The following is a 19,299-nucleotide window of genomic DNA, read 5'->3' as shown; positions in this document are numbered from 1 at the left end:
CCACCTCTTCCCTCCCCCCATCTTTTATAAGATGAGAGACAAGACTATTTGAGACATTAAGAAATAAATGGCTATCACCCTGTTCAGCCTCATTTCTAAAATCTGGAATTAGTTCTGAAATTAAGAGAAAAGCAATACCATAGACTAGACATAGAGTACCATAGACCACCAAAGTCTACTGTCCAAAACTTTGGTTGATTCCGTTTTTATAATCCACATCCTTTCCCCTCCCTGTAAGCTCAAGATGACCAGGCTGAACAATGTAATACTCCCTCTTAGAAATAGGACCCCAGTGGATATTACAAAGTCATTATATAATTACTACTTACTGTCCAGGAAGCCATCTGAAAAGAGCCATAGACTCAAGAGTTGTTCCAAAAGTCAAAATTCCTAATTCATCAGGCCACTGTTTATAGAAAAAGCTTTATGCTTTAGCACTCCATGTCTTGGGAGGAGTTAGACAGGCTCAGCTGGGATTTTGAAGGCAAATTAATAAAGGGACTATTTATTTACCGAGGTGAGGCAAGGGTTAAGAGAACGCACAAGGGAAAGTGAAACACTCCAAATCTCAGCAGGAAGAACTGTTGTACCTTCAGGCCCCAAAGAGGCAGGTGAAGAAAAACAATGTAACCAAAGGCATGTGACAACTGTAGGCTCTAGTTTCAATGCCTTTTTAATCAAGAATGCACAGAGAACCTCATTTACTTAATTGGGAGGAAAAGGGAATCAAGACACAAAGAGAAGCTTGATGGAAGCATGCTAGCAAAGACTTTTCACCTACATACCACCATTTTCACATCGGAAATGTAATTTGCACATATGCAGCAAGGAAACACGTTTCAAAAAGTAATTGAAACGAGCAAAACAGCTGGTCTGAAACAAAAGCTGGCTCTCAAGGTGGGGTTTTTTTTTTTCATGTTAAATGTAAAGTTTGGAAGAATACTTCCTAAAACACCCCCATGACGTACATTGTTAGCGAAAATTACATGCTGCAACGGGTAGGGTGACACAGCCCAGAAGAGATTCACCTAATATTGCCCCCTACAGAGAAAAGGAAAAGTAAGGTCAACAATAATTTAAAACTTCAGAATTATCCCAGAAACCTACACATTTCCAGACTGAAAGTGGAACCGGAAGCCGGAGTGTTTCTCTTCCTAGCAGGAAGATTATTAGGGAAGAAGGCTCTATATACCTATAAAAGAACTTCCTATCTTGGGGCGCCTGGGTGGCTCAGTCAGTTTTAAGCAGCCGACTTCGGCTTAGGTCATGATTTCGTGGTCCTTGAGTTCGAGCCCCACGTCAGGCTCTGTGCTGACAGCTCAGAGCCTGGAGCCTGTTTCAGATTCTGTGTCTCCCTCTCTCTCTGACCCTCCCCCGTTCGTGCTGTGTCTCTCTCTGTCTCAAAAATAAATAAACGTTAAAAAATTAAAAAAAAAAAAAAAAGAACCTCCTATCCTTACGAGGATGGGACCAAAAAAGAAAAAAAAAAACAAAAAAAACAATTTATATGATGAATGAATCGCTCTGGCACATGCAGGATACATGTTACAACACAATCCTTTAATTTTTTCCAATTAATTAGAAGCTCAATTCCCTACACCTTCAAATTGGCAGGAAGACATAGGAGTAATTTTGGGCTCTCTGCACCCTTTCTTGGGCTGCCAAAATAAATCTACAGATTGATAGATCAATAGATAAATAAAACTGACCTTCCAGCTTTTCAGGTTCTGGGCAGAGAAGAGCCTCAGTCTGTGGCTGCCACAGTTGCCATTTGGTCTTGGGGCCACAAGATGCCACTGTGAAGCAGGAGTCTGCCACCATCTGTCGGAGCTGTTGGGCCATCTGCGACCCAAGCCAACAAGCTTTATTTGTTGACAGGCAGCAACCTGGCAGCTTCACTCACTTTCAGGCCAGGCCCGGCCACGGGGAGGCTTGGCCCGCCCTTAAGGCCACAGCTCTGTCCTCAGAATCCTGATCCTCAGAGTTTCAGCAGCTAAGTGAGGTAAGGACTTCCTGCCAAGAGCCGGAAATCCTTTCTTCCTCCTCCTCCTCGGGGGATAAATCTGTTACCAGACGGAGAACGGGTTCCAAACTCAGGTTCAGCTGCTCAAAATCATTACTCGCGAGACAGATGATGGTAGGAAAGGAAAGCTGCTTTATTCAGGAAGCCAGCAACCTGGGAAGATGGTAGACTAAGGTCCCAAAGACCATCTTTGCTGTCCAGATGAAGTTGGAGGGTTTTAAAGGGGAAAGCGCAAGGCACGTGGGAGGCAGGGAGTGCTACCTGCAGGAAAAGCTGGTGCGGAGGTAGTTACTACGTTTATGGACTACGGACGTGACCCTGAACTGACTTGCGGGCCTCAGAGGCAGCTGTTTTTGAATGCAATGTGGTCAGGCCCTATCTTCCGGGAAAATTCGGTCCTTCAGTCCTCAAAGCCAATGGTCTGCAAATCTCAAGGAAAGTCGGTTACTTCTGCTATAGACTAAGGGCCGTAGGTCAGCAAGCAAAGAGTGCATAAGCTTGAAGCTTGTTAACCCTTAAGACCACTTGGACCAGTTCAAACCCAGGTAGACTTTTTTTTTTCCTCCTTTCAACACTGTAAATCTTGATTGGTTTGTTCCTCTCCTTTTTTAGGAAAATTAGACCTAATTGCTTTAATTGCCTTAAACACACACACACATGCGCTCAGACACACACACACACACACACACACACACACACACACACGTGCGTCCTATGCAAATCTTCTCAATGACTTTTTTTTTTTCAGAAGGCTCTGCACTAATCTCTCGGCATGACCAGAGTGGAAGAACCTCTGTGAGTAAGAAAAACTCAAGCGTTAAGAGTCCACAGATTTCTGGGAGAGAGAAAAAAAAATCCACTTGCTCCTTTCTTGATGATGTTGCAAGGGCAAATGAAGAACATAATTTTTCAGAAAGTCACCCCACTCTACTCAATTCATAATAAATCTGTTTGTTAATTTATTATTCAAAAATATTTACTGAATTCCAACTATGTTTCAGGCAGTGTAAAAGGCCCTGGAGAGGGAATAGTGAGAAAAAAGTACAGTCCTGCTGTTATAGAAGTGACCATCTCAAGTTACCATAAGGCAAGACAATAGACTCGCCTCTGGAGAAACAGAAAAAAGACAAGACACCAGCCCTCTGTTTGAAGGGTGTTTAAACATAGCTAAGATAGGACCCGCACATAAAATTATCTATGCTAAAAAACCAAAGTACAAATTGAAGATTCCTTGCACAGTTCTAGGAGTGACTGAACAATTGCCAGATTTTAGGAACAGAAATAATTTTAGGAGGGATAGGCATTTAAGCCAGAACCTGAGGAAGGTGAAGAACCTTGAAGAATGAGAAAAGGAGGAGAGGAAACTCCAAAATTACATTAAGTTACAATTAAAAAGTGAGAAAATGCCTAAAAATCCAGTATATGGAAAGAACTTTTAAGGAAGCAAAAAGCACTTTTATTTTGTTTTTAAAGAAATGTTTAAAATACACAGACTGTCATATGAGAGTCTATTATTTCACTATTCAGGAAACTAATGTCAGTTATGTGTTCAACTTGGAAGTATCAGATGAACTCATAATCCATTAACAATATCCTTCAATTTTCTTGAATCATAAAAAAAAAAAATGTGTTTCTCCCTGCTTCTTCCTCATCTGCAAACATTCAGTAGAGAAATCCCCCATCAAAAAACAAACACTTCATAGGGGCACCTGGTGGTTAAGACTCTGATTTCATTTCAGGTCATGATCCCACAGTTGGTGAGTTTGAGCCCCACATTGGGCTCTGGACTGACAGTTTAGAGCCTATTCAGATTCTCTGTCTCCCTCTCTCTCTGCCCCTCTCCCTGCTCATGTGTTCTCACTCTCTCCCTCTCTCTCTCCCTCAAAAATAAATAAGCATTAAAAAAAACATTTTATACAATCTCAATGGAAGAATAAATCAGCATGATCCTTCTGAAAGGTAATTTGCCAATTACCATTGAAAGTCTAAAAATGATCAAACCATCTTGACTGATAAATCTACTTTTGAAAATTTATCTAGAGAAATAATCAAAAATACTCACAAAGATTTTGGTGAAAGATATTCATTATAATGATATTTGTAAAAGTGAAATAAGTTGGAGACAACTTAAATATCCAAAATCATGGATATGGCTAATTTATAATATAGTCATGTAAAGAAGGATCTCAAAAATATTTAAGGATATAAGAAAATGCTCACAAGGTGAAAAACTCACGTTATAAACTATGAACGGTATGATCTCAAGTATATAAAATATTATGTGTATATAATATACAGATGGAAAGAAAGATGTTAAAAATATTAAAAGGTATTATCTCTTGCTTGGAGCATTCTGAGTGAAGTGTATTCCTTCTTTATGCCTTCCTATATTATTTCAAATTTTCTATAATAGACATATCTTTGGAAAGAAAGTTTTGCACATGCAGTCTTTTGACCCCACCCCCCTCAGCTGTGGAAGGATGGGCTTCGGACTGGGAATACTTTCTTACCAAGAGTTGGAGTCCTCTCAGGTTATGCTGGACCCAGAACCTTGTGTGGGAATATCTTTCTGCATTTCAGACGGCTCACTGTATATTTCCTTGTTCAGCTTATGCATGTGTGTCATATGTTACCTGGCCAACCCTATTGTTGTATCTCTCCCCTGCAGACAGGGGACGGAGTCCTTCATTCTGTGACATGAGAGGGGTGTGAGCAGACTATTACCTTTCATCAGCCATATTGATAAAAACCTAAGTATGAATGGTCTAAACACACCAATAAAAGGAGACAATTTTTCAGATCAATCAAAAAACAAGATCCAACCATATGTTTTTTTTTCTAAGAAACTCACTTTAAATACAAAGACATAGATAATTAACTATAAAAAGATGGAAAATGATGCATCTTACTACCACTAGCCAAAATAAAAGTTTCAGTAGCTGTATTAGTATCAGGCATATAGAATAAGGAAGATGATCGGGGATAAAAGCAAACATAAAAAAGAATAGATGGGTCAATTATCTAAGAAGACATAATAATTCTAATTGTGTAGGCACATGACAACAAAGCCTCAAAACTACGCAGAGTAAAAAGTGCTAGAACTGAAAAATCCGTAATTATAACAGAAGAGATAGAACAAGTAGAGAGAAAAATCAGTAAAGATATAGAGGGCCTGAATAGCAGTAGCAATCAACTTGACGTAATGGACATTTATAGAACACTTCACTCTACAAACTGCAAAATACATATTCTTTTCAAGTGTATGTGATACATTCATCAAGATAGACGTTGTTATGCCAATAAATCAAATATCAACAGATTTAAAGGACACACATCATACAAGGCATGTTCCCAGAACATACTAGAATTTAAATATCAATAACAGATACCTGAGAAATCTGCAACTAGTAGGAAACAAAGCACTGCAGAATACTCTAAAAAGAAGGAACACTTTCCAACTGTTACTATGAGGCTGATATTACCCTGGTGCCAAAACCAGACAAAAACAGTACACAAAAAATGAAAATGACAAGGCAATATCTTTAATGAACACAGATGCAAAAATCTTCAATAAATACTAACAAATTGAATCAAGAGATATTTAAAATGAATGGCACTCCATGATCAAGTAGGAATCATCCTAGTAATCCAAGGCTGATTAAAAAATCAAATAGTATAATCCACCATACCAGTAGACTAAAGAAGAAAAGCCATATGAGCATCTCAACAGATGAAGGAAAAGCATATGATAAACTTCCACATCCACTAATATGATGAAAACTATCAGCAAACTGATAAAAGCATCTACAAGAACCTACAGTTACCATAATTGTGAAAGACTGAATATTTTCTAAGATTAGGAATAAGGTAAGACTGTCTTATTTTACTACTCCTATTTAACACCATACTGGGAGTTATAGCAGTGTAATAAAGCAAGAAAAAGAAATAAAAAGTACACAGATTAAAAAGAAATAAATAAAATTCTATTTATTCAAAGATGACATGATTATCTATATAGAAAATCTTAAAGAGTTTCCAAAAGAGCTTAGAATATAGAAGTGAAAGCAGCTAGTTCTCAAGATGTAGGGTCAATATAAAAGAATCAATCGTATTTCTTTATGCCTGCAATGCATATTTAAAATATAAAATTAGGGGCGCCTGGGTGGCGCAGTCAGTTAAGCGTCCGACTTCAGCCAGGTCACGATCCCGCGGTCCGGGAGTTCGAGCCCCGCGTCAGGCTCTGGGCTGATGGCTCAGAGCCTGGAGCCTGTTTCTGATTCTGTGTCTCCCTCTCTCTCTGCCCCCCCCCCCCGTTCATGCTCTGTCTCTCTCTGTCCCAAAAATAAATAAAAAACGTTGAAAAAAAATTTAAAAATATATATATAAAATTAAAGGAAGGAAGCATTTACAATATCATAAAAATACATATAAATATAACAAATATATGTAGACTGTATGCTCATAGTTGCCAGACGCTGATGACAGAAATCAAAGAACTAAATAAATCGAAAGATTAGCCATTCTCTTAAATTGGAGGAATAAGTTTCGTTAAGATATCGATTCTCCCCCACTTTTATCTATGGTTTCAAAATCCCGCAATCCTTTTTGTTGATAGCAACAAAATTCCAAAATTTATATGGAAAGGCAAAAATCTAGAATCACCAAAACAATTTTGGAAAAAAAGTACAAAGTTAGAGGACACACTACAAGTTTCATGACTTACTAATCAAGAGAATATGTGATACTGGCTGAAGGATTAACACAATAACTGGAAAACAATAATGTCCAGAATTAACCTTACACTAATACAGTCAACTAATATTAGGCAAAAATGAAAAAGCACTTCAAAAAAGAAAAAAAATCATCTTCTCAACAAATGGTGCTTTTAAAACTGAAGCAGGAACCTCAGCACATACCTCCTCTGTTATTCAAAATTTGACATATGGTGGTTTACGATTGTGGTGATAAACTTGTCCAATCACTATGTTGTATACCTGAAACAAATGTAACATTGTGTATCAACGATACTTGGGTAAAAATTAATTAATTAATTAGTTAATTAATTAATATTTTAAAAGTTGACCATAGACCAAAATGTAAAAAGTAAAACCCTCAAAATTCTAGAAAAAAAAAATGGGAGAAAATCTTTTATACTTTGAGGTAGGCAAAATTTTTTTAAAAACGGGACACCAAATGTTCAGTCCACGGGGGGAAAAAGATAAATTGGGATTTGTCAAAATCATAAACTTCTGCTTTATGAAAGAAATTGTTAAGACAATGAAATGACAAGCCACAAACTGGGAGGAAATATTTGCAAATCACATTTATAACAAAGGACTCGCATATGAAATATATAAAGAACTCACAAGACTCAACAATAATAAAGACAACCTAATTTGTTTTAAATGAACAAAAGATCTGAATAGACAATTTAACCAAAGAAAATGTCCAGTTAGAAAATAAGCATGTTGAAAGATGCTCAACATAACTAATAATTAGTAACATAGAAATAAAAACTACAATATTAAATGAATAGACATTTTCTTAGAATGGCAAACAAAAACTCTGACTACCTCAAATGCTGAGAGGATAATGGAGCAACTAGAACTCCTGTACACAGCTGGTGGGAATATGAAATGTCAACCACCTTGAGAAACCAGTTTGGCAGAGGCACCTGGATGGCTGTCAGTTAAGTGTCCAACCTCGGCTCAGGTCATGATCTCACCACTCATGAGTTGGAGCCCCACATCAGGCTCTATGCTGACGGCTCAGAGCCTGGAGCCTGCTTGGATTCTGTGTCTCCCTCTCTCTGCCCCTGCCTTGCTCGCCCTCTGTCTCTCTCTCTCTCTCAAAATGGAAGTAAACACTTTTAAAAATTGAAAACAACAACAACAAAAACAACGAAAAACCGGTTTGGCAGTTTCCTATAAAGTTCAGCATGTACTTATCACATGAGTCAGCAATTCCAATCCCAGGCATTTACTCAAGAGAAAGAAAACCTATGTTCACACAAAAATGTATAAGGGAATATGTATATCAGCTGTGTTCATACTTGTCAAAAGCTGAAAGCAACCCAGATGTTTTTCCAGCAGTGAATAGATAAACAAAAGGTGGTTCATACATACTATAAAGTACTACTAAGAAATTTTAAAAAACACACAAATTACTGATTTGTGTAACAGCATGGATGAATCTTAAATAAATTTTGCTAAGTAAAAGAATCCAGAAACTAACAGTTATATAATTCCATTTGTAGGACTTCCTGGAAAAGTCAAAATGATAGGAATAGACAACAGATCCGTTGTTGCCAATGATTAGGGGTAGAGGGTGAAGTTGACTATAAAAAAACAGGAGGAGAAAATTTTTGAGGTAATAGAAATGTTCTCTATCATGATTGTGATATGGTTCTCTGAATATGTACAAATCCATGAAAATGGACACCACAGAGAGTAAATTCTTTTTTATGTAAATTAAAAAAGAACCAGGAATAAAGAAGCACAAAATAGAAAATAAAATATAACAAATGAACTTAACTGAATTACAAATAAATAATATAATGACAGTTAAGGGGTTAGGGAAAAAAAAGTAACCTAATTTAACCCTGAAAAAACGTATTTTGACTAGACAAAATACCAAAAGTACATGAAAAAAGCACTCTAACTGGTAAACTTGTTTCTTGTGAATATGTGTTAACAATTTCTCAAAAACTATGTGTATACTATAATTGAAAAAATAAGTAAATACAGATAATAAAGGTCATATTTCTCACTGTTGGAGAAATAAGTTGCAAGTAAGTAAAAGGGGGAAGGCTAGGATGAACCCTGTGGGACGGGACTGGAATCAGAGATATCAGTATAAACTCATGGCTTCTACTGTATACAGAGAGATAAATGTAGAAATAAATTATAAATGTGTGTAATGAGATATGTCAACATCATGTTCACCCTGACATGTTGCACTGAGAAGGGCACATCATTTCTCTGGTGCTCTTAACAAAAATGGATAACCTCAATGCAAGCTTTGGAAAGCATTAGGCAAACTTAAATTGAAGGAGATTTGACAAAATAACAGAGTATTCTTCAAAAGTGTATGCCCTGAAAGATAAAGAAAGATCGGAGGGGTGCCTGGGTGGCTCAGTCAAAGGCCAGACTCTTGATTTTGGCTCCGGTCATGACCTCATAGTTCCAGAGATGGAGCTCTGTGTTGGGCTCTGCACTGACAGTGCAGAGCCTGCTTGGGATTCTCTCTCTTCCTCTCCCTCTCTACCCCTTCCCCATTTGTTCTCCCTCCAAATAAATAAACTTAAAAAAAAAAAAAAAAAGAAAGAAAAGAAAGATCAGGAAACCACCACACAATGGAGCAGACAAAGGAGAAATAACACCTAAATGTAATATGGCATTATTGATTGGATCCTGTAAAAGAAAAGGAGAGGTAGTAGAAATCCTGATGAAATCAGAAAAAAGTCTATAGTTTAATAAATAGCATTGTACCTATGTTATTTTCTTCATTTTGATACTATGCTTATGTGGAATTTTACCATTAGAGAAAAATGGGTGAAAGCTATAAGGGAATTTGTTGCTATCTTTGCAACTTCTCCATAAATCTAAAATTACTATAAATCTAAAAGTTTTTTTTTTAATTTTTTTAATGTTTTTATTTATTTTTGAGACAGAGAGAGACAGAGCATGAGCAGGGGAGGGGAAGAGAGAGAGGGAGACACAGAATCGGAAGCAGGCTCCAGGCTCTGAGCTGTCAGCACAGAGCCCCACACGGGGCTCAAACTCATGGGCCGTGAGACCATGACCTGAGCTGAAGTCAGACGCTTAACCGACTGAGCCACCCAGGCGCCCCTCTAAAATAGTTTTTTAAAACACTAGGAAGGAAATGACCCCAAGTGGGCTAGGCCAGGTAGCCAGAATGGAGATAAAGCACCTTTAGTCACAGCACTCACATTTATAGGTTAATGCATAACCTTGACCATAAAAACTGGAGATCAAGTTAAGGACAGATATCAAAGTTTCAACAGCCAATTCTGTGGTCCATGTTACCAAAGCAAGTCATATTGAATAAGAGGCAATTAGAGGGGAGAATGTCACAATATAGTTTAGGAACACAAAACATATGCCCAAGTGTCTTTTTCTGTGATGTCTGGCAAGGTCTTCACGGGCAGCCATAATGGATTAATGGGTCACATTAACTCACAACCTGAACAATGTAGCTGCTCAGAAAAACTCCACTGTGGATTTTATTCTTTCTCACCTCCGTTAGGAAGGACCCTCCTTTCTGTGTGAGCTTCATCTTCCACTTTCTCCAGGCTAGTTTCCCATTACCTCTTTTTTTCCAGTTTGGAAACATGGGAGTCTTTCCAGTCTCTTCTCTTTGGTGTATTAAGTACTGCTCACTCCACTTGAATGGTCTCACAGCCACCATCATGGCAAACCCTGTGTCCAGCACAGGCCAGTAGCTTTGTCCCTGCTTCCAGTCACCAGTCTCTTGGCTTACTCCTTCTTGCTTGAGATAAACTTACTGAAATGCCACCTATATCTCATTTCTCTACTGTTCGAGTAGCTACAATCATTTCCTGACATCTATTCCATTGTGAATTATGGACTCATAATGGAATTTATGAATTCTTCTTAGCTAATCCTAGATCTAATCTTATAACTTTATTCTTTTTAATGTGCAAAGTTTAATTACATCAAGTGCTTTACTTCTCCCCTCGTAAGTCATTAATCTCTGCATCCAAGCAGCTCCTTCTCTTATCTGCTGAATGCAATCCTGCAGCCTTCAAGATCAAGCTCATCTAACTTCATGTAAATGGCAGGGTGAGCCAACTCCCTGGGTCTCTTTAAATTCTCTACTAAGCTTCTGATGCAAATTGCATCACCTACCCCACTTCCAGTGGCTGATTTATTTTCCTTTCATTCCATCTAATTGTTTCCTGTGTGTACTCTTGTCTCCACAGCTAACAGATTATGGAAATAAATTTTTAATGGATTATAGCTACATATGAAATGCGTCCCACATGACAAAAGATATTTGCTTCAGAGTCTTAAAAGTTATAAGAAACACAATACACATTTTCTATAGAAATAAAGTATTTCCTATCACTGATAACAGTTTTCATTTTTATATCTCAGTTTCACTTCTATATCACACAAGTTATGAAAATTCATGTCATAAAAAATGTTTTTAAAATCATCTTTAATCTTACCACAGAAAGGTGAACATTGTTAACTTTAAGGTATATATTCAAGACTCTTTATTACTCATATGTCCAAACATTTTTTTCCTATACTGATATATTGTAACTTGCTTTTCTCAAAACAGTACATGTATATGTATACATCATTATATACACCTATTATACAGATTACCATAATGAAGTCACCGAAACTCCAATTATTGAAAATTTAACCTTTGTCCAGTTCTTCTGTATTAGTAACAGTGCTGTAAAGAACATCTCTATAAAACACACTTGATCAGTGGTCTGATTGTTTCCACGGAAGAATTTTCTAAAAGTGGAATTACTGACTTAAAAATAACAAATATGGAAAGGTTCATGTTATATAACACCAGTTTATTGTCAGGTAAATTGTACCAATTTACATTTTATTAACTGTACGCTTGAGTGCTCATTGCCATCACACTTTCACTAATAATGAATGTTATTTTTTAAAGCACAATAGCCTTTTATGTCATGGTTTCGTCCACTGGTGTATTTCTCAAACTAATTAGCAGAATTATGATTTGACTTCTACTCACTGCCCACTTCCCACCCAAGCTTTCAGTGTGGACTTGGACAGATACTTTTCAGAGATTCTATTCAGATAAGTTTTACACAGTTCTGCTTCTTGTCCCAAGGTATCTGGGCAACTCCTAACAAAACCTCCTAAGGGGCTTCTCTTAATATTCCAACCCACCTGTGGCAGTCCATCTACTGGACAGCTGCCACAGAAATCCTTCTACAATGTACAGCACTTACAAGGTCATAGCAGACCTTGAATCAAGCAGAACAAGGTCAAGTGAGACCTTGAAAAAATTCAAGGTCCTACTTGCTGAACTTGGGCCTCTGACTCATGGTGAATCCTAATTTTCAGGAACCTAAAATTTGTGCAACTTGGTGGGCCCAATTCAAAAAAATGATGCAAAATTAGGTTCAGGGTCTTGCAAGAATTGATACAGATGAGGGACCCTGAAGCTAACACTTTGCTACCTTTTGTAGTGAAGTGGCCTATGCTTTGATCTCACATCTACCACCTTTTTCCTTCCTTTACTCTTCTTCAGCTACACTGGACTTCTTTGATTCTTTTTAGCCTTTGCACTCATTATTGCATTTGCCCAAAGGGCTACTTCTCCAAATCTTCCTATGGCGGATTCATTTCTATTATTCAGATCTCAGCTCTGCTGTCATCTCAAAGAGAGATCTTTCCTGACATAATAAAATAAAATACAGCTCCCTGCCACCACTGCTAAGGCCCCCCTCCCAGGAATCCTCTTCTCATAATATTCTATGTTTCTTTTTACAGTCTTTATCAGTATTTAAAAGTATCTTGTTTATTTATTCATTAGTTTGTGAATTGCATCTCCCCACACTAGTTCACATTAGAGCAAAGATTGTGTCAATAGTTTGATCTCTGGTGCCTAAAAAATGTGGGACAAATTATATGCATTCAGTAAATATTTCTAAACAAAGTGAGTAAAAGGATGGATGGATGGATGGATGGATGAGTGGATGGATATCTGGTTGGCTTGTTGGATGAAATCATTATATACTAGACATGTAGATATCTCAGATTTGGTACTATTCCTCTTACTTTTTTCAGAAACTCCTCAAAATACCTAGCCTGCCAATGGTACCTTTACCTCTTTACCCCCACTGATATAATCTATGTGGGGTTTTTTTTCTCTTTTTCTCTTTTTTATTGATTGTAGTAGGAATTTAGGAAAGGTGAAAAATGTGGGAACTTAACCAATTATCAGAAACTAGAAAATTCTTGTACAGCTTTAAAGTTTTCCATTTTTAATTTAAACAAGACGGGAGGGATGATGGAAACAATCAACAACAACTTTTAACATCAAATGTATTAGGAGTATAGGATGGCAAATTATATGTATAGGACAAATTATATGCACTCGGTAAATATTTCTAAACAGAGTAAGTAAAACGATGGATGCATGGATGGATGGATGGGTGGACGGATGGATGAATGCTAATTTTGTTGCAGTATACTTCAACAAAAGCATTCATCCTGATACAGTACATGGTCTAATCATCTAACTTATGACTAGTTCTACATTTCCCTCAAAGAATATAATTTGGTCAAATAATAAGCATTTTTAAATACATTCCTATAACAATGATGACAGACAAAATAACTTGTTTCACCTGAGTCCACATCTCTAAATAGCTTTTAAAGACAGAGTTACCAAAATTCTAGGACAGCAGAAGATCAAAATTGTATTTGTGCAAAAAAATAAAAAATAAAACCCATCAACCTATCACTCTGCTTTTTATTGATATTTCCAGTTTGTTTTTGGGTTATTTCATGGATCAATCATCTTCTTCATTCGATACCTACAAGAATGTGGTTTGTCATTAACAAACTTGGAGTTGAAAACTTCTTTGTCCTTCTATAAATGTGATTTCTGCACTATGGATACACCTCTCTCTCCCGACAAGCAGTCGATGTTCTGACATTGGTAGGGTCTTGTTCTGGTTTACAGGGGACAGCGCTAACCATTTCATCCCATTTTTAACTCTCACAATATCCAAACTGATCCATTTGTATGATGTACATATCTGAAATATTGATCACTTTGTGAGTACATTTACAGTTAGTTTCTATGCTAAGTTCTAAGTTGTTCCCTCAAAAACTAACTTAGTCAAGGGCATCCTCTGGAAGTCACTCAGTAAATTAGGGATAGTGCCAAAAGCTCTTTATAATTCTGTGTGATTTCTTCAGCCAATGCTGTGCTGGTTTCCAGAAGGCTCCCTGGGGTAAGCAGAGACCAAGAGTGAAGTTTTATCGGCCTTTTCTCATTATTTCCCAAAGGGTAGATAGTATCCCAAATGTCATATACTCCTCTGTAAAGTCTCAGACCCATAGAGGTATCATCATGAACCACACACATCTTGACATATGATGAGGTTTCGGAGGTGCCATTAGTTATTCTCTAACCTCTTTGTATTCCTGGTTTTCTGTATTTTAGAATCATCCTTTGGGTTTTCTTTGTTTGCTTTGGTAATAGAAATCTCTCAGGCCTGACTCTCGGCCTAAGTAATCAGAATCTCCAGATGGGGGTGCAGTCATTCATATACAGGTATCCCCCACTTTGGCATTACACCAATTCACTTTTATGGAAGACCTACATTCGTACCTGTTCTCACCAACTGAAGAAATCTGAAGAGGATTTTCGCTTTTACAAAAAGAAGAAGAAGAAGAAGAAGAAGAAGAAGAAGAGTGGAAGGAAATCACACTCAGCATTTGTTTTGAGGCGAGCCCTTACAGAGGCAGCATGCACCTGAACAGTGACAGTGGCGCCACCAAGCTCATTCCTGGGAAAACTACATTCAGAATCTGAATATCCAGCTGCCATAGCTTTGAACTGTGTCCGTGAGCAGCTGTGCTTCGTCTCGATTTATTTTGTACATCTGTTAGCAAGCGTGTCTGTCCTAAGTGCTGAGAGAAGCCTGAGCGGTTATTATTGGGGGGTCTGAGAATGCTTGGAAATGTTTCTATATAAAGTAATGGTAATTGCTTCTTCACTTTATGCCTTTCAGTTTAGGAAAGTCATCACAGGAACTCTCCACTTTCAGATAGCAGGGGAAACCTGTATTTAAAAGCTTCCCTGGTCATTCAAATTAGCCAAGATTAAGAACAACCATTAGAATGTAAACACTCAAGGGGCACTTGGGTGGCTCAGTTGGTTAAGCATCTGACTGTGGTTCAGGTCATGAACTCAAGGGTCATAAGTTGAAGGCCCATATCTGGCTCTTCCGGCAGAGCCCACTTCTGATCCTCTGACCCCCTCTTTCTGCCCCTCCCCTGCTTGTGCTCTCTCTCACTCAAAAATAAATGAAATAAACATTAAAGAAAAAGAATGTAAGTGCTCAAAACAACCCCTCCATCTTCAACACACTACTTCAGTGGATGACTTTGGGAGTTTTGATCACAACTCACTTCCTAGCCATTCTGTTAAATAAATAGCACTGGAATTGCCATTATGGAATCATTTCACCCCCTGATTTTCCTCATCCCCATACCTTTCTCTCAGCATTCTGCCCACCTCTCGCTAAGCTAGAATTTTTTCTCCTTTATATTTGGACATGGACAGCTCTCATCACTGATAGCCCTTCCTGTCTGCTGCTAGGCAACCTCCATCTCCCCATGGGTACTCTAGGATTTACCCCAATCTACAGCCAAACTAACAAATGTTTAAGTGCAGAAAACTGTATGAAGACTCCACGTCTCTCTGGTGTATCCACAGGGCTGTATACCCAGCAGAAATATCATTAGTATATATATTAAGAACAAATCCTTACTCCCATCTGTATACCCTAAATTTCAGGAAACTTTTGATTGAGAAACGAGTGAGTTGATCATGTAGGATGGATGGCTTTGTAACTTTGCTCTATGCATCCAATTTCAAAAATGTGTACAAGTTGTTGGAACGCATTCAAATAAAATGTATTCTAAATGGTTAATATTTATATGCAGATCCTTTAGATGACAGCTCTACTTCATTTAAAATTCATTACCCCAAGTATTAAAACAGAAGATACTATTTCATAACAATAGCAGTTTCCAAGCAAAAATTGAAAGGTAGTAGTTCCCGACCAGAATAACACAAGAGGAGCAAATCTGTGACGGAAAGGACGGTGGATTTCTCCTCCAGGTTAAATATTCTGAAAGCCACAGACCCCATTATCCAAGGTTAACATCACAGTTATTAGGCAGTAATGCTTCTTCCATTTCTCATTTGAATCTCTACCCTGACTGATGGCATTCTGTGATAAAAGCACTTATTATTCAATGGCTAAAAGAGGAGCCAGCTCTGCAGAGGGAGAACACGGAACGGCTATACTGCTCAGGAAAAGGCTCAGCTGTCTCGGTTTCAGCAAGGCTGAATTTACAGGATGACTTTGAGATTCACTTCCCTTACAACTATGACTAATGCTAAATATAAACTTAGAGATAGTACAAATGAATTCTATGTCAATAAAAATACATTTAATTAAAATGATCTGAGATGATGCAGTGTTTAATAATAACATAAATGGTGACCTTATTCCTCTTGGATTTTTCATATTACTGAGGAGACAGGAAAAGGGGAGTAAGACAGAACAGGCCTTTTTGTACATGAGCACTGAGAGCCTGGCTTCCTCCTGGAAACATAAAAATCTGCCTCTTCATTCCACCCTTACCATTAGATTGGTAGATATATTTCTGTCTCGGAGGCTTTAGGGCTCTGTGGACAGGGAACTGAATCATTAACCAGTCATGTAAACTTAAGATGATCACTTAAATTCCCTGTGTCTGTTTTGCAACTATAAAAAGACGTATTGATTTGAATGCTCTTCCATTTCTACATCCCAGGGATGGAACAAGAATTATATGACATGCTGAGTGTAAAAGCTGCTATAAAATTAACAAGCATTACAAAAACAAGGTGGAGTTTATGGCATTTTTTAATCTGGGGCTCTTCCAGAAGGCATGCACCTTGTCTTTGCTAGCCATAAAAGTTTCTCAAAATTTTTTTCCTCCAAAACATAAAAAGGTGATCATATCCCCATTCATTTAGATCAAGGGTTCCCAATCCGGGCACTAGTGATATCTGAAGCTATATTTAGTTGTGGGGGCCATCCTGTGCACCGTGGCATGTTTAGTAATATCTCTGGTCTCTACCTACTAGCTTCCAGCGGTACCCCTTCAGTAGAAATAACGAAGAATGTTTCCAGACACTGCCAAACGTGGAGGGGGTAGGCAAATAACTCCCAGTTGAGGACCACAGACTTATATCCTATTTTAAACACGTGGGCATAAAAATTATTTTGTTAAAAGTACATCATTCTTTATAAGATATTCTTAAGTGTTGCAAATAATAAATTGTATGTGTACTTATAAAAATGTCCTTGGGGCGCCTGGGTGGCGCAGTCGGTTAAGCGTCTGACTTCAGCCAGGTCACGATCTCGTGGTCCGTGAGTTCGAGCCCCGCGTCAGGCTCTGGGCTGATGGCTCAGAGCCTGGAGCCTGTTTCCGATTCTGTGTCTCCCTATCTCTCTGCCCCTCCCCCGTTCATGCTCTGTCTCTCTCTGTCCCAAAAATAAATAAAAACGTTGGAAAAAAAATAAAAAAAAAAAAGGCCTTGAAAAAAATCAGCGATGATGCTATCAAACCCATTATTACTACACTAAATGTTATTAAAATAAGGTTAAAAAGGTGAGAGTCATACAAAAACAAGCAGCATCAAAAGTTACACAACAAAAAACTATCAAGGTAAGAGCACAATATTAGAAATACATGTCAATTAACTATTTGAATGTGATCAGATACCATATCATCAGAGCTTAAAAGCAAAATAAGAAACAGATAATTATGTCAATTTAATCTCCTTTGTAAATTGCTAAAGGAAAAATTGCAATGTCAGCAGATGATACCAATCAAATGTGTGTATGAGATGATCAAGGCTTAATTATTTAACAATGAAGAATGAGAACAATAGACCATACTCAACGTTTTCTGAATTTCACAGTTGGTTCTTGAAATCCCTATTATTTGATGACACTCTGTCAGGGCTGAAATGTAACAAATGAAAAAAAAATCATTTCCTCACATTTTATGGTTTTTATTACTGTTGCTTTGGCAGCTAAAGTATACCAGCCATCTGGTTCCTCTGGAGAAGCTTAAGAGTGGTAACAGTGTGGTCCACTGTGAAAAGCATCATGAACTGAAAGCAATGATAATCTCCACCACCCTGCTAGAGCCAAAGATTAGGATGCAAGGGAGACAGGGTGAGAGAGACAACTTCAAGGTCAGGCAAAGGCAAAGCAAAGACAGAAAGAGAAGAAGGTTGATGGCACATTTTCTAGTATTTTACTAGTTACCAAGCTCATTCTTAAGTCTTATTAAATATATTATTTCTTTAAAATAAAAGCTCTATTTTATGGGCAATAAGAGTTGATAAATGTCCTCTTATTTCCCCCTCAGACATTGAAAAAGTTGTTAAAAGCAACTGAATAAGTCTAACTGCTACCTGTCTTCTGTTTCATGCAATTAAAACGTAAGGGTATTAAATCTAATATTAGATACAAATTTTCTCCCTGTTCTACAACTTGAAAACCAATGAATGACAAGCTCTGCCTTGAGTTAAAATTCAATAACATTTGTTAATTAGGTATTCTATAACAGACCTTTTGCTAAATATCTCCAGATATCACCTTGTTTAATCTTAGCACAAGGTTAGGAGACATTGATTACGTTGTGAGAAGTATACTTGAATACGGGGATAGCTTTTGCCATAGAACGTTGATTTAATAGTGGTAGTCAAGACTGAATAAAAGGGGGAGAAGCGGATGAGAAGACGGAATGTAAGACAATTTAGGAAGCTAGAGGAGGACCCAAGATTGTGGAAGAGCATGGAAGTTTTTTTGCATCTTGTGTCCATGAACTACAGCCAGATCAACACTAAACCATCCTGCACACCTAGAAAACTGATTTGAGTATTAACACAATGATCTGCACAACCCGAACCACAGAACTCAGCAGGTACGTGGTTAGGAAAGGTGAACTAGGGGAACAAGAAGTCATGGAGGGCAGGGAGATGTTTTTGCTTGCAGAGAGAGGACAGAGATGGGGGAGAGTATGGGAAAATCACCCCCTCCCCCAAAGGAGCTGGAAAGGAAATGGAACTGAAAGGAGTGGAAACAGCCACAGGGACTGAACTAAAAAGGTAGAAAGGAGAAAGGAGAGGGCTTAAATTCCATTAAGACTCAATAAACAGGGGGAGCACAGAGTCTGAAACTCTGTAGCTTGATACCTGGTGGTGCTCTGGTGTGAAGGGCAAATCCCCAGGAGCAGACTGGAGTCCTGGGGTCTTCGGGCCAGATGGGGAGAGGTGGTTCCCCCGCTGGAAGGCCATCTGGTAGAGGCCGTGTGGCCACCCCATAGGCAAAGATCTCAGTGGACCAGGGAGAACAACCACATTCTCTGGTGCTGGAACAAGGTCATTGGGGGTGAAGCCTGGTGACAGATGTGTGTTGTGATTTTCCATAA

The sequence above is a fragment of the Herpailurus yagouaroundi genome, unplaced genomic scaffold (assembly GCF_014898765.1).
Source record: "Herpailurus yagouaroundi ecotype Mexico unplaced genomic scaffold, PumYag 29, whole genome shotgun sequence".
Lineage (NCBI taxonomy): Eukaryota > Metazoa > Chordata > Mammalia > Carnivora > Felidae > Herpailurus > Herpailurus yagouaroundi.
Note: the sequence above shows the minus strand (reverse complement) of the source record.